Below are 16,711 nucleotides of genomic sequence, written 5' to 3' on the forward strand. Positions count from 1 at the left end.
GATGGGAGAGGTAAAAGCAACTTCAGGAAACTATTGTGCTTTTTTCTAGGGTTATTGCCTTTGCTGTGATCTTTTCTAAGTCACCTCGGTTCTTATTGAGGCTTCTCTTACGCACTGCTGAATGAATGCCAGCTCACTGGGAACCACAGTTCCCTCTGCCCATGGCTCCTTTTGGCGCCTGTTCTAGTTGGAGCAGCAGTAACAGAGCCCAGAGTGAAGGTACCATAGTCTCAAGAGAAGTGGGCAGGAAGTTCATTCTACCTCTTGTCACAGGTGGAGCCGTCTGCCCATTGCAACGATCACCAACCTCACGGCCTGGAAGGAGGGTGCTTTAGTGCCTATGTGGCTCAGTCCCTTCCACCCTCACCTCTTCCAAAGACACCTTTGGATAGAAGGAGGTAAGACTTCTCAAGAGGGCAGAGCTACTGTAGGGGAGTCAGGGCAAGCGCCTGAGGCCCACTCACCTCTCCTGTTTTCCTTCCTCCCCACAAAATAAAAAATGCTAGACTTTTTATCTTAAGCACGTCTCCAGTTCCGTGACGGACCTAAGCTCAACTCATGTGTTTTCACAGGCAGCTTTTGGCGGTGTACTTTGTGACTTGTCCCCAAATGATGCTGTGTTTTAGGGAAGGACAATCAGCCTTCTGTTTATACATTCCATAGTCAAATGAGGTCTCAGATTGTCTAGCTACAGAGTTGTGCTTGCTTGTAGGAATCAATGAATGAAACAAGGTCTGGATTTCTCAAGTATCTCTGAACTTCAAGTCTTGCATTTCATACCAGGAAGCCAATTTCATGAAGAACTTTCCTACTTTAACACCTAGGAGCAAAGGAAAAAGCCTCACTTAAACACTAGCATTTAGAATGTAGCATTAGATCTGAAACTAAAGCTAACTTCCGGTTTTCTGTCTTTCTCTTGCTGCAGTATTTATACATTCGATTTTTAATTTGAACACGCATCCACACTCATAAAAGATCACAAACAACAGCGTTCTGAATAATTGGGATAGAAAACAGGCTACGTGAGGAAAAAAATAACACACATGGGCCCTAAAGCTCCTGGTTTATATTTCCACAAATACAGTAAAATATAAACTTGGAGAAAACCTATGTACGCTCTCATCTTTGTTCCTATTGGAAGTTTCAAGTAACATTTTTCCCCATTTGGCTTGACTTTTGGAAGAATGCTTGCAAATATGAAAGGCACAAATAATACCCAAGAAAGGAAAAACACATCTCAGTGTTTCTCTTCAAATGTTATCTGATTCCAACATCTTTGCCTGAGGGGTTTTTACACCTACGTTATTCACCTCATTGTCTTCTCCTTGCCTTCAAGAGTGAATTTGCGTTCCGCTATTATAAACATCTGTTCATCTATTCCGTCTGGTAATCCTTGCCCTGCCATAGTCCCTTGTCCCTGTTAAATCAGCCTGGATAAATTTACCAACTGAGCTAATGAGGGAGCTAAGAGGTTGGGTTTCTGACAGATGTGTTGAGATGACTAATATTTTACAGGAAGGCTGTATGATCTGTCCAACTTTATCGAAAGCAGTGGGACTCCATTTCAGCAAGAAACCGTGCTTCTCATTTCCAGAATTTCAAGTTTTGAGAACCACCGCTCTGGTCTGGCGTGCTCCACCCAGTGGCACGGAGCGATGCCATTCTGTCATTCCCACTTGGCACTATGGTGTTTTATTTTTTCTCTTCCTCTCCCTCTTCCTCATCTTTTTTAAATGAATCCTAATATTCACCCTCAGTAAACTCTAAGGAGCAGCCCCAAACAAATCTCTAAAACTTGCTGAACGAGTCTGGTTTATTTCTCACCACCTCAGAGTTTTGATGGTACCACCGGCCATCAGGGGCTCCTCACGGACCAACATGTAGAAAAGGAACTTGCTGTTTGCATCGGTGATTGATCCTCCTGACCCGGGGGAAATTGGATTGCTGCTGTAGGGTGGGGACAGGAGGGATTCTGACTAGATATTAGGGGACTCCCCAAGTACCTTTCCATGCTTTCACACCCAATTACAAAAGTTAAAGGGAAAGGACAGCAACTGAAAGAAGGTCGAACCAGTGAAGGTCAAAGGCTCGTGTCACCTTAGCAGGTGAAGAAGCAAATTAATTGAGGAGCTGACAGAAAAGGAAGCACAGAATGGAGAGTGAGGGAAGACTTTAAAAATGTCTCCTATAGCCTCATGACATGAAAACAAAGACTGTAGTAGGCACGCATATCTTTTTTCTTGCTTTTTGTGTTGTGTGGCATGTGTGCTAGTTGATGTGTCCCTTTTTCCTTTCCTCTTATTTTTACATCAGGATCGTTGCATTGCTGAGTTATTTTAAAGTTTGGTATTTACATAACCAACTATGCCGGTAGGACTGGGATGGGGTTACAAGAACAGTTAGCATCACTCAGTGATGGCTGTCAGGCCTGTTGCCAGGGATGCAGACAGTGGCTGGTGGGATTTGGGTCCCCTCTTTTTTCGGCGACAGGACAACAGAGTTTTCATTTGTTTGAAAGATGGTTGAATCTTATTAGAGAAAAGTGTAAAGACATTCCTCCTTACTGAAGTGTGGAAGGGAATGTGTCCGTGAATAAACAAAGAGTTGGAACATGGAGTTTACTAAGCTCTTGCCTCTTGCTCCAATCCACCATTCTGTGCTCAGTGTGGTGATGCAGGCCTGGGACTCCACACGTTTATCCTCAGTCACTTGGCTTCTGCCAATAAAGGACACCAGAGAGAGACCAGGAGGCAGGAACAGGGACATAAGATTTGCTCCTTCTGCTCCTTCAGTGTCTCCCAGACACGGCCCTTCGCGCCAGGCAGCACGGCTGGTGGGTGGCTTCAGCTTCCTCAAGCACCACCAGACCCAGTCACTGAGTCCCTCAGTGGTCCCAGTGGAGCCTCCCTCCCATCTCCCAGGTTCACAGGTCTGCGTTTCAGCTCCCTGAAGCCCCAGGTGAGTGGCGCCCCCTCTTCAGGGATCTGCATCCCAGCTTTGAGGGTCTTTCCTCTGAGTTCCTGAAGTCCACCCCAGTCCTCTTCAGATGTCCGGCACGGCCCCACAGGGGCCTCCTCTGAGCTTCTACGTTCTAATTCTGTACCTCTGCCTTTGTTTCACCAGGTACTGTCTCTCTGTGATCTCATTGTTCCTCATTTTCTCTAACATCTGCTTAACCAATTCCCTGTATTATATTATCTCTGCTGAAATATGGATTTTGTTTTCCTGAGTGGACCCTGCCAGTTTTGTTTTTCTGATTGCATCCTTCTAATCTATTTTTGGGGGAAAAAAATAAAAACTACTAGAAAGTCTTCCATTTGAGAAAGGACAGAATGGGAAGTGACCTTGAGGGTCACGGTCCAAAGCACATGCCATAGTTCCGCCCTGGGAAGGGAAACAGGGCTCCCTGTGCTGGCAGTGGAGTGATCTCCTTGGCCAGCCCGCCTGTCAGCCTGCAAGCCTGCCCTCTGGAAATATCTCCCTGTTGAGTTTCCCAGCGATGCTTTGGAGGTTCTCCACTTCCTTTTGGTGAGTGTTTGAGGACATGATGATTTCATTAGAAAATGAGCAATACCAGGGCTTCCTTCAATAGCTTTGTCTGTCTTTAAACACACAATTCCCTGATGACCCTGGTCAAATTGCAGTCTCTTTTATTCCTCAATTCAAGGGCTAGCAAGAACAACTAGAGGTATTGTGGGTCATAGTCTTTGAGTACGGAGTTTGGCACGGATGTGTCTCCTCCTTAACCAAAGACCTTGGTTCTCTTACTGTTAGTAAGTATCCATTAAGTATATCCCGGGGGGTGGAGATGCATCAATGAATACCTGCATGCAGAACTTGTTTTAGACAATCTCGCAGCTGAGTTGGGGGGGAGGGCAGGATGGGAAAGAATGAGTAAATTGGGCATTTTACTCAGGCAGTTCTGGTAGCAATGTGAGGAAGAGACCTCTGTTTCGGGGAAGGAGGAAGGGAACACCGATGTCCGCACAGAGTGTAGTCTCAGTGAGGCCCAGAGGGCTTCTGAGTGAAGTGGCACATGAGCCATCAGACAAGGGGATGAGGGGCATCCAAAGTCAGAGAAGCATGACAGGTGTTAATTACTCTATAGAACTGGCAAAGGGAAGGAGGGGAATTACCTTTTTTTTTTTTTACTCCAAAGAAAGCTAGCTCAGTCCATACATACCAGATTAGTCAAACATTCAACACCTCCACCTTGCAGTTCCTCATTTTTTCTGAGTTTGCTGCAACTCCAGAGGCTTACACAGTCTAACAGGCATCATTCCTCTGACTGCAGCGCCCACGAGTGAGGAGCCTGGAAGCTTTGGTTAGTTTTATTGCTGGTGCTTCTCATTCACACTTGCTGCACCGTTGGCAACTGGACCTACACAGACCACGAGAGATGACGGACCAGAGGCCTGGCACTGTGGACCGCAGAGGGGGAGGATCCACCCATCAGAACCAGCCTCAGAGGACTGGTGGGGACCTGGGCCCAGAGCACTTCATCTTTGCTTCTGCAGCTCCCATACACAATCCTTCTCTGAGATGACAGCTACGGCCCGAGTTGGTGATAACTAAGCATTTATCCCCCACAGACCTAGTCTTGTGGATCCCTTTTCCCTCCTAAGAACTTATATCACCCAGTCTCAGGCAGCTTTTGTCTAGGAAATAGGTTGTTTTTACCTATCCTTTCTTGGACAATCAGGATGGCGGCATACTTCCTCGCGGCCACCTCACCTTCTGCAGGGTATGTTTTGTAACTATCTACAGATGCCCTGGATGGCTCGGGGGAGCACTGCAGTCAATGCATAATTTTTCTGGAGATGATCAAAGTGACTTGCCAGGGCCTTTTTGAGGAAGGAAAAAAAAAATCCAAGTTAAATCTCAATAGGACATTCCATGGCAGAACATTGTAGGGACTGTACATAGTTCATGTAGATAGAATACAGAGTTATTTGAAGGGTGGGGGGAATAGTAACATCATGATAATGAAAAATGAGTCAGAATAGGTATACAGGAAGGTCACTGGTGGCATGAGTTTGGATTTACTCTGAAGGCAGCAGAGAACCCACGGAAGGATGTAAAGGAAGTGACACGAGGTCTTTGAATCTTTGAAAGACTGCCCTGGCCCTAGTGAGGAGCACTGATTGTAGAGGGCAAGCTTCTAGAAATTTAAGAATAAATTGGATCATGACCTTGATTTTCAGTAGAGCAAGGTTGTATCAACTGAGCTAACTGGCTAACTGGTTATGATCAAAATTTGTAAGTGCATCTGCCCCTATAGAATGTTCTTGTTGGATTTTTGAGACAGTCTTGCCCTTTTGGTGTTTTGGAGGTAGCTTGTTGCCAGATTGTCTCCTGTAGTGAAGCATTTTTTAATTGTCTTATTATCAGAAGTTTTCTTAAAATATTTACCTATCCATATTTGTTGCTAAATATTTTCATCTGAAATGTAAGAAGGCATTGAAATTATTTCATCAGCTATCTGGGAGCAGGGCTGCCCGTTACAAAGCTTTTAGAGACAGAATCCCTAAGTTTGAATTTGATTATATTCTAAATGTTTGCTTTTTCCTCATTTCTCTCTGACATTTTGCCAGGATCTTCTAATACTTTTGTAATATTTATAAGCACCAGAATTCCCAGTAGTTCATATCTTGGAACTAGAGATGGGTGAAACTAGTTGAATTGGGGGTATGGTGAACATCTTGAGCTCTTTCTCAAATTGTGTTTGGGGTTCAAGGAAAACCAAAACATATTTTCATCTTTTACCAAAAACTTTTTTTCCTCCTCAATTTTGAAATGATGTCTATTTTAAGGGAAATTTAATCCATATGTTACTAAATTACTTACACTTACCTCATCAAAATTTGATTCTGTAACAGCTATTTGATGTGCAAAAGGCCTTGGTAGTCATTTCATGAGATTTTTTTAAGAGGATTTTTTTTTCCGTAAACAGGACGTCAAATTTGCTAGGTAAAGGTTGACTCAAGTGTGCCTTGGCACCTATAAATGGCCTAATCATCCCAAAGACCTGCATTTTATACAAAATTTTGACTTGTTAGAATTTATATGGATCCTGGTGATGTTAATATTAATGTATATTCTTTTTGTTTTTGCACATTATCCTAACTATTCTTGCAAGGTACTAATTTCTAATAATAATATTATCATAGCTTTTAAACAGAGAAAAATCATTCTCAGTTTTAATTTAGAGATTCCCAATAATATTCAAAAGTTCAAGAGTTGCTTATGTCACCACCAGTAAAGCAGGATCCGTCCCCCTTAAAAGAAAAGCACAAATAACCAGAAATGTATAAATTATTTTTTCTACTACTCAGATACTTCTCTTAAGGTACGATTTTTGGACAGCTTCCAGTGAGTCCCCTGCAGCAGAACTGCCTACAGTACTGTTAAAAATGAAGAGTCCAAGACCTCTTTCTAGGCCTACTGAGTCAAAATGTCTGCTCTAATGGATCAATAAAGATATGCTGGGCCAAGGTGGACAATACATCATCAAATGACATAATGCATGTGAAAATACTCTGAAAACCCTATGCGGCTATAAAAGTACATTCTTTCAACTAACATTTATTGAGTGTCTACTACATACAGAGAAATAGAAGAGAAAAATGTCACTGAGTGCTTGCTATAAACCAGGCATTATATGAATGTATTATCTCATTTAAATTTCCCAAATCATTATAGGGTAGATTTTTGGTTGTTTTTGTTGTTGTTTTTTTTTTTACAAATGGAGAAAGAGTGTGGCAAAGAGAATACCTACTTGGTATCTAGTCTCTCTTTCTTGATGAACAGGGTACGAGTTTTCTCTGTGGTGGTGATGTGATAACACCCTACGTTGGTGATATTGTTTAGCCTTCCTCATTGGTCATCATAGTCCGGTTCTGGCCAGTTTGAGGGTGGCTGCAAGGAAACCCTGGCTGGGGCTCCTGGCAGAACTGGTTAAGATGAGGCATTCTCTGCAGTCCGAGCCTTTCTCACTCAGTCCTTCTCCTTCTTGGTTGCGCTTGGAAGTGGATCCGCCATCCTGTGGTTACAGGAACAGCTGACATGAAGGCGGAGCACACGTTAAGGATGGCTTTTTCCAGGAGAAGAATAAAAAACCCCATGTCGGTTTAAGGCAGAGCCCAACACAAACCCAACTGATACACTGAGGTTAGTAGCTGTTCCTCAGTGACCCACAGCTTAGTTATGGAAGCAGAAACTGAACTCGTGTCTATTCGTCCAAGGCTCTTTTACTTAGAAATGTTTTAATGTCACATTTTCCAAGTGTCAGAGTGCAAGCCTTATGCTAGCTGGTATGAAGGGCTGTAAACACAAACAAGACAGGATGATGTGAGTTCTGCTTTCTAAAAACTTATAGATAGGCAAGCAAGATGGCCACGATAACCCGCAATACTAAATGGAAGAAGAGGCTGGAAGAGAAGAGGGAAACCGTAAAGTGTGACCGTATTACTCTCGGCTTAAAAGTCATTTTAAGAACCATGATCAGCAGTTGTAGGCGTCACAGTGACAAGATTTCAGATTAGCACACTCTTACTTCAGGGTTACCTTTTTGATCTCTGTGGGGGTGCATGTAACCACGAGAAGAACTGCTCTCTTCCTCAACCCAGCCTATTCCTTTCAGGCACAAATTCAACCTAACACCACCTGAAGTCATGCACTTCCTTTGCTGTTCCATGTGAGACTAAAAGCTGCAGGAGTCAGAAAAATGGAGAAGGTGCCAGCAAAAATGCTTTAAAGGAGGAGATGGAGAGCCCCTTGTCATTTCTCTTTCATGACAGTTCTCTCGGAAATGTGCACAGGAGACGTACCACAGAATGCTCTCTGCCCAGCTTCCGCTGGACGCGCATGGCCGGGGGCCTGCCTGGGTGTGGCCTCCCCCAGGGGTCTGCCTACGACACTATTCAGCTGCTCATTGGAAAACCTTCACTGAGACCTCCTCACTTTCCCAGCTCTGAAAATGCTGTAATATTTGTTTTGTTTTTGTTTTTGCTTTGAGGTGGGAAGAAGACAGGTGCCGCTTGGACATCCTGGGGTGAAAGGTGCTAAAGAAGCAGAGAAAGGAATACTTTGGGGCCCTGGTTAATTTTCAAAGTGAAGTTTATCCAAGTTGACCTCCCACTCATTCTCCTGCACCCCTGGCCTCTTTTCCACCTCTCAACAGTCTGACCTGCCACCCCAGAAGCCCAGAGCCCTCCCACCCCCTGAGCCACCACCCTGGGTCCTTATCCTCAAATCCCCAAGCACCGAACTTGGGAAGGCACCTTGCCCAAACCTTCCAATGTACCACCATTAATTCTTCCTCTTTCTTCTCTCATCACAATCTCTTCCCTTTAACAGCAGCTTGGCAAGTGTTCAGAAAGAAATAATGATTAGGCTAATTTGCACTAATTAAGAACAATTGATGATTCTGCTATAATCTTATAAGAGGTTTACCTGGTTCACAGAATACATTTTTTTTATTGTGTACAATTAAAAATATTGCTGGAGGAAATTTTTTCTTTGAGCAGTAAAATGGCCTATTATTAAATATTTATCTAGCCAATTCTATTTTTAGCTAAAGGTTAGATGAAATATAGGAGAGGAAAAATGCACAGAACCAGGCACAATGTAGGGGCTTAAGAAATGCTTACTGGTCATGTGTTTATTCAAATTCTCACCATTGTTGAATGGCCTGGTGATATAATAAGAGGCATGTCTTTAACTGTAGGTTGGATCAGATTTATTTAAGGCTTTTATCTTTCTTTTTATTAAAGTATCATTAATATACAATCTTATGATGGTTTCACTAAAAAACACTGGTTTCAACATTCACCCATATGATCAAGCCCTTACCCCCTCTCTTGCTGTCACTGTCTATCAGCGTAGTAAGATGCTGCAGAGTCATGACTTGTCTTCTCCATATTAAGCCTTTTATCTTATTTAAAGTCTATATTAAGTGTCTCCCATGATCAAAACAACTGTGCCAAGTTCTGAGTGAAGGAGTCAGACAAAATGATGAAAAAGACATGCTACCCACACTTAAAGAACCCCATGACATGGTAGGGAAGGTGAACTCATATTTAAACAATACCGAAGATCAGAACTGGTGTGAAGATGAGGGTAAAGTACTGAAACTGTGCTGAATTGGAATGTGTCAGACTTCTATTTCCAAACTAGAACGTTGGAACTACTGATAAATGTTATTCCTAGAAAACAGAATGATGGTGAGTCTGGGAACTATAGACTTAGCATCAAACACAGTCCATGTGTGCTCTACTTTACTATTTTTTCAGGTGACAATGCTGCCTCTCATAATTTTTAAAATTCAAGGAACTATATTGCTCTTCATACTCCCTCTCTTCCATTCTGTGACTGACAGAGAAAGACGGTGGTTAGGCACAAAAGCTTGAGTAGCAATTCCATGTCTAGACTCACTCTTAGATTAGAAAACCGAGGAAGGAGCATTGTCTACAAAAATTTGATCTGACAGATAAGACTACAGGGTGGGTGATACATAATGGGTAAGCCAATATGATATTAAAGGATAAGCCACTCCTAGGAATTTACCCAAAGAAAACAAGATCACAGATTCAAAAAGACATATGCACCCCTGTTTATCGCAGCACTATTTGCAATAGCCAAGATATGGAAGCAACCTAAGTGTCCATCAGTAGATGAATGGATAAAGAAGATGTGGTACATATACACAATGGAATATTATTCAGCCATAATAGAGAAACAAATCCTACCATTTGCAGCAACATGGATGGAGCTAGAGGGTATTATGCTCAGTGAAATAAGCCAGGCGGAGAAAGACAAGAATCAAATGATTTCACTCATATGTGGAATATAAGAATGAAGGAAAAACTGGAGGAAAAAAACAGCAGCAGACTCACAGACTCCAAGAAAAGACTAGCGGTTACCAAAGGGAAGGGAGTGGGGAGGGAGGGAGAAGGGGATTAAGGGACATTATGATTGGCACACATAATGTAGGGGGGTCACAGCAAAGGCAGTATAGCACAGAGGAAACAAGTAGTGATTCTACAGTTTCTTACTATGCCGATGGACAGTGATGGCAATCGGGTGTGTGGGGGGACTTGATAATATAGGTGAATGTAGTAACCACAGCGTTGCTCATGTGAAAGCTTCGTAAGTCTGTATATCAATGACATCTTAATTTAAAAAAAAGGATAAGCCAAAAATAATCAAAGCTAATGTTTACTACCTCTTTCTATGTACCAGGGCATCTGGTAAATACTTTACCTGCATCAACACATTTCTTACTCCTCGGCAATCCTTAGACACAAGAACAATGATTTCTCCTTTAATTATGTAATGGAGGCCGCTAGGAGGCAAGTTACTTTCCCAAGAGAACCCAGAGAATAGGTAGCTGAACTGAGATGCTAACTCGGCATTTTCCGACCAAAATCCATTCTTTTCATCACTTTTCTCTCTTGTCATCATGTTCTCCAAAGGGGCAAGGAATGTACACTCAGAGAAAGATGAAAATCATGAAGATGAGTTTTATTTCACTCTTCTTTTCTCTCCAAAAATTTGCCATCATTTCCTTTTTCTCCACTCCATTCTTCCCAACTTGGCCGTTTAGTCAGTTAGTTGATCAGAATCACAAAACGTGCTTTGCTGTCCAGGCTTTGACAGAGCGAGATGAGGGCAGGCTCCAGCACCCTCAAAGCATTCCCGTTTTATTAACTTTATTCATAGGCCTTGTTCTTTCGGTCTCTTTGTTCCTGCTTCTGGAAAACTTGAGTGCTGGCTTGTGACAAGTCTCCCAACTCCAATCCGCTATTCAGCCCCTGAGCATCTATGTGGGCCCTTACAAGTTAAGAGGCACAGATTCTTGGACAGCGCCGGGAGCCCAGGTAGGCAGCAGCCTAGCTGTGTAGGAGGAAATGAGTGAATGAACAGTGCTGGATTTGCTATTCAGAGTCCCCCTGAAGAGGCAAGATATATGTGTTACCTTGACAAAAATAATTGCTCCCTTCCAAGTGCATAACTATGATCTTCTCCAGCATGGAGTGAGGGGTGTGAGACTCCCACTTTGGCTCACCTATGAGGTAGCAGACTGGGAGAGTTTACCAGGAGATGGTAAATCCAGGGCTCGAATTTAGGTGTTCTGACCCCAAACAACATTCTCTCCCACAGAGCACACTGTAGCTACTGTGTAAAAATCCACTTTTGTTTGAATTAAATAGGCAATATAATTGGTTTTGTGCTAGCAGGGCAACTGGAGTAAGTCAAATCTAAGACTAGATTTCCAAGCAAATCATCTATCGTTTGTCTTGTTTTTTGTCTTTTAATTTCTTGTCTGTATGACAAGAAAAATTTGGAGAACATAGATTCTCGGAAGCTAAGGTGGAATTCCTATATTTTGGGACAGATATTTTAAACACACATACTAGAAGTTATAAATTTACACGATCTTGTCTTCCAGCAATGTCACCTTTGTTCTTATTCCAATGACTCTGTGGATTACTTAGGTAATACCAGCTACTAACTAACATTACAGAAGAGCCATACTCCCCAAATCTCAGTGCTTAACAAACTAGAAGTTTGTTTTTCATTCATGTAAGATCTAAAATGAGTATTCCTAATCAGGTCCTCTCCAGCTGGAAGGAGGGATTCAGTTTGTTTCCACACATGTTCCACAATCTTCAATACATAATTAAAGTCACCAATGATCAGAAAAGAGTATGAGGACTCTTGTGTGAGAGGTACTTATGGGCCATAACTAATAGTAGTATACATCAGAACTTAGTCACACACAAGACAGTTACGAAAAGTAGTCAAGCTATTTTCTCAGAAAGAGGAAGTAATGGATTTGGTGATCAGGTATTAGTCTCTGCTACATACTTTCATTGTTCAAGATCTATTTGGAGCTCCCATTTTAACTTTCAAACCAAATTTTTGATCCTATAAGAAAAATAAGGGGTGTTTTATATGTATAGATATTTATACCTATATATATATCTTTTGGGGCAAAAATTTCATTACCATGTTATCAACAGATGTATTTATTGAACTTGATCTCATACTAATTAAGGTTCTTCAAGGAGAAAGAACCAATGGGATGTATCTATTTATCTATCTATCATCTATCTATCTATCTACCTACCATCTATCTCCTATATACCATATATATTTGAAGAGACTTATATAAAATATATAACATAACTATATATACATAGAAAGAGAGAGACTTATTATAAGGAATTGGTTCATGCAGTTAAGGAGGCTGACATGTCCCAAGAGCAGCAGTTGGCAGCTGGAAACCTAGTAGAATCGATGGTACTGTTTTAGTCCCAGTCCACAGGCCTGAAACCTAGAAGAGTTGAGTTGGTTCCAAAATAAGCCCAACAGACTCAAGATCCAGGAAAAGCTGATGTTCTTATTCAAGTCCAAAGAAGAAAAGAAACTCATTTCTCAGTTCAATGCAGTCAGGCAGAAGGAATTCTCTCTTACTCAGGCTTTTTTATTATATTTAAACCTTCAACTGATCGGATGAGGCCCACCCATATTAGGGAGGCCAGTCTCTTTAATTGGTCTACTGACTCAAAGGCTCATGTCGTTCAGAAACATCCTCACAGACACACCCAGAATAATATTTGAACAAATAACTGTATACCTTGTGACTTGATCATTTTTTTCTTTTGTAATCTCTCTTTATAAAAGATCATTTTTTTCTTTTGCAATCTCTCTTTATAAGGCCTGTAACTCACACTTCCATACCAAAAATTCTGCCCCTTCCCATTCCTGATTTACTGCACCAGAATCCATGTAGGAATGAGCTACGGTCCCCTCGGTGACACGGCACACGTCACCTTTGCAGGTTGTGGGATATGCTGAACTAGTGAGTAATGTGTGGGAACTCTTTGGCCAACTTCTTCCTTCTCAAGGACGATTTTACATTTTCTCAAGGAACAGCCTTGAACACTGGAATCTCTTAAACCTGCAGTGCTATGTCAAGCCAAGTCTCTTCCCTGATGGGAAAAATGAAAGTTAGCTTTGCTCTTCATTCTTGTGTCTTGTTCAGTGTGTTGTGACCTTGTGTAGACTAACCTTTAATTCCCTGAGAGGTCTGTGTAGATGATGTGACACCTCAGTGCCAGTACGTGGTGTTTTCATGGCAAGCCATGGTCTGCCACCTTCCCCATGCTCTACAGCCGTCACTGAGCAATGGATCCTTGGATTTCTGCCTCACTTACTTTCCCCCTAAACAATTTAGCATTTAATTATATATGACTTTATATTTTTGGACTCTTGGTTCCCAGTCTAAACTGCTAATTTGCTAAAGGTATGGACTGTGTTTTGTGCTTCTTCTGAGTCCCATTCAAAGCATCTAGTACCCTGTCTGAATAACCTAACAGTCACTCATGAAATGGGGGCTGTGATGGTGAAATCATACTAATTGTTTCTGAGGACAGACCAGATTTTACATGTTCGAACAATTCTTTCTTTGGCAAGAATGCCAGCTGGGGAGGCTACCCACATATGCCAATGATGTTATCAATTCTCAAACTAATTTTTTAATACCGCTGTCTGAATGTGTGTCAGAATCTGTGAAGCTTATTTAATGTTTGATATTTAGCACCCAATATAACACAACACACTGTTTTCAGTGGCTGCCACAAAGATCATTAAGGCGCAATTCCTGCCCATGGACTGTTTGAAGTCCTATGCAGAAGATACAACAGGATGTATACAGTGATGTAGAGGCAAAATATGTCAAGCACCCTAAGTGAAGCACAAAGGATTATCGAGGATCAAAAAGAGAAGAAGAGCTAATCTAGAGCTGAGCCTTCAGGGTATTGTCCAGCTTCAGTGGCTGATAACCTTTATCCTAATTGGTTTGGTCTTAGGAAACAACCAAAAGCTCTTGGAGCTAAACCTAGGGAACAACCTGGGTGAATAGACTGGATAATAGCATCTTCCAAAATTGAGGTGGAGCAATAAATCTAGGTTAAGAAATGGTTTTGAAGGGAATTGTTTCTTCAAACAGAAGAAAGTGATGGCCAAATGAGAGACCAGCAGGTACGAACAGACACCTATGATGTCAGTCACACCTGCCTGGCATCGATCTTTGGACCATCCACCTCTGTGCCTCATCTGTGCCTCCATTTCCTCATTTGTAAAGAGAGTAACATAAACCAGATCAAAGGTTTTCAATGGAACTATGAAAATATCCAGGAATTATGGGTCTTTCCGTGAGATTTCACTTGAGCAAACACATGGCAATAAAACAGTATTTGAGAATTCCTGGACTATACAGCTGCCAGGTTCTTCCAGCTCACACAGTCTATATGTGGCACACGGCAGATGAAGAGGAGCCACCAGGGCCATCAGATGACAGAAGACCAACAGCAGCTGCAGGTCATCTGTCCCATGGCCAAAAAGCCTTGTGGATTCCAAGGCTCCCGGTATAGCCTTGCTTCTCTGTCACTAGCTTTCCTGTCACCTTATTTTATTTCCCTCAAGAGTATTTATGACTCTTAAATGATTTGTTTGCCTTTGAATTGTGTGTTTTTCCCCCTAGAATATAAGATGATCCATGAAAACAGAGACCGTCTATGTCTTGTTCCTAGCTGTGTCTGGGGTGACTAGATCAGGGCCAGGGACACAGTAAACACTGATACACTTTGGTGGAAACAAGTGAGTGAATGAGTGAATAAACTGATCGATTGATTAATTCTCTTTCATGGACAAGGATTCAGGGGCAGGCATAGAGAAGATGAAATGTAGATGCAGGGACAGGAAGTTGAGCATTTTCTATGCTTTGGCATTGTGTGAGGCGCTGAGAATAGAGAATTCATTGTCTGAGGAAACAAAGAAGGAATGCATGGAACACTGCACATAAGAGAAAAAATAATTTTAAAAAGACAGCATACAAAGGAAGATATTAGGGATCTCACCAACAAATGGTGAATTGTTAAGCAGGAAACCATATAACACATTAGGCATTCAGAGGAAGGGTGGGGAGGAATTCCTGTGAACTACAGTGACCTAGAAGATCTTCAAAGAGGAGAAAAGCATCAAGTGAGAATAGAAGGATGTGAATAAGTGGCCATCCCAGGCAAAAATTCCAGATGGGAAAGGGCAAGGGACAATCTGATTGGAGAGATGGAGAGACTGACTGTCGTTGAAAAGTGACTGTGTGCCAGGCATTAGGCCATGTATTTTGATACATTTGTCATTTATCTGCTACCACGGTGCAACCCTGGAAAGTGATAATATTATCTCTATTCTATAGATGAATCAATTGAGATTCACAGAAGTAGGGAAACTTGCCTTGATTCCCAAATTTCAGGGGTGGGGCCGGGATTTACGGAGATCTATTCGATTCCCAGGACCATTCTCCTCCTCCACCTCACCACTGGCAGGGAACACCCTTTGATCTGTGGACAGCAGAGTTGTGTGCAGAGAAATGATAAAAATAAGGCTGAAATTAATTTGTTGTTGGAATACGCCAAGGGCCTCAGACGGTATTCTATACTATAAAACAAGTGAAGATATTAAAAATTCTGACCCAGGGAGGACTCTTTAAAGGTGTTAATTTAGAAAATTTAATCTGAATGGATGGAAAGAGTAAGATAGAAACAAGGGTATTAACAGGTATTGCAACATCTCTGAGCTGATATAAATGCAAATTAAGTAGGAAGGAATGGGAACATTGGTGGACTGAGTTTAAAGGGAGAATTATTGGATCATCATAGGGACAAAGTCAGGAGGAAAATGCAGACTTAAAACTGCTCACTGTTTGCCATGCCATGTTGTTTTTGTCAAATCTGTTGATACCTTCTTCTGAGTCCCTAACACACACACACACACACATGGTCCTTTTTGTGCTTTGGCTTATCTGTATTCTATAGTTTTTTCTCCAAAACAAGTATGGACTATTATGAAATAAAAAAGGAAATTTAAAAGAGTGAATTACTGACCTCTTTTTGCAAATGATAAAAAAGTAAAGAGGCATTTACAATACACCAGGAATAAAAATGAGAGAGTTAGATTGTATGTTTATTGGGGGAAAAAACATTTCTGTAGAGTTCTATTAGATCAAAAGAGAAGGGTACAGAGAATTTTTTGGACAGTTACGAAACTTTAAGGAACTTTACTGAACAGGTTATGTTATCCTGCCTGTCTGTGAAGTAACTGAAGTTAGAGGGACATTCATGTATAATTAGACAATAAAACTATCTGCCTCTTTCCACATGCCTGAAACACTACAAGATTAAGAAGCATAATCCATGTGCAAGTGCATTACAGTTTTTTTTGAGAAATGTTTATTGAATTACCTTTTAAAAGAAAGGAGCATGGTTTAAATGGAATAAACATAAACTTGCATTTTTTTCCTCACATTCATCACAACTTCCTCTTATTCTAATGTAATTTTATTTCTACAAATACAGTTCTTATTTATGGACATGTGGGAATTTTGAAAGCCCAGTTATACTCGCTCAGATGTTTATCTATCAGATATTATCCTTACCATTCTGTACTGTAATTATGTATTTTTGTACCTGTTTTCCTAGACTACCGTGAATCTGTTGGGGAAGAGGATGTATTTATTTATTTTTGTATCTCTGGTGCCTTGAATAAATAAGATGCTCAGTTAATGAGGTTTAATAGATAATGTAAATTGTGCTGTGAGTTTTCATTGCTTAAGAATTAATAATGTTGAATTACTCCTGGAAAG

At 41.4% G+C, this 16,711-nt stretch overlaps 1 protein-coding gene across 1 annotated transcript in view; it reads right to left on the reverse strand.

The window, feature by feature from the left end:
* Window positions 1-695: 695 nt before the first annotated feature.
* LYPLAL1 (lysophospholipase like 1) overlaps window positions 696-16,711 on the reverse strand; it is a 127,741-nt gene continuing 111,725 nt past the window's right edge. Inside the window, exon 8 of the transcript XR_008994966.1 lies at window positions 696-820. The gene's annotated coding sequence lies outside the window, so the exon portion shown is untranslated. The remainder of the gene's footprint in view (window positions 821-16,711) is intronic.

This window comes from Manis pentadactyla, chromosome 19 (assembly GCF_030020395.1).
Source record: "Manis pentadactyla isolate mManPen7 chromosome 19, mManPen7.hap1, whole genome shotgun sequence".
NCBI classification, from domain to species: domain Eukaryota; kingdom Metazoa; phylum Chordata; class Mammalia; order Pholidota; family Manidae; genus Manis; species Manis pentadactyla.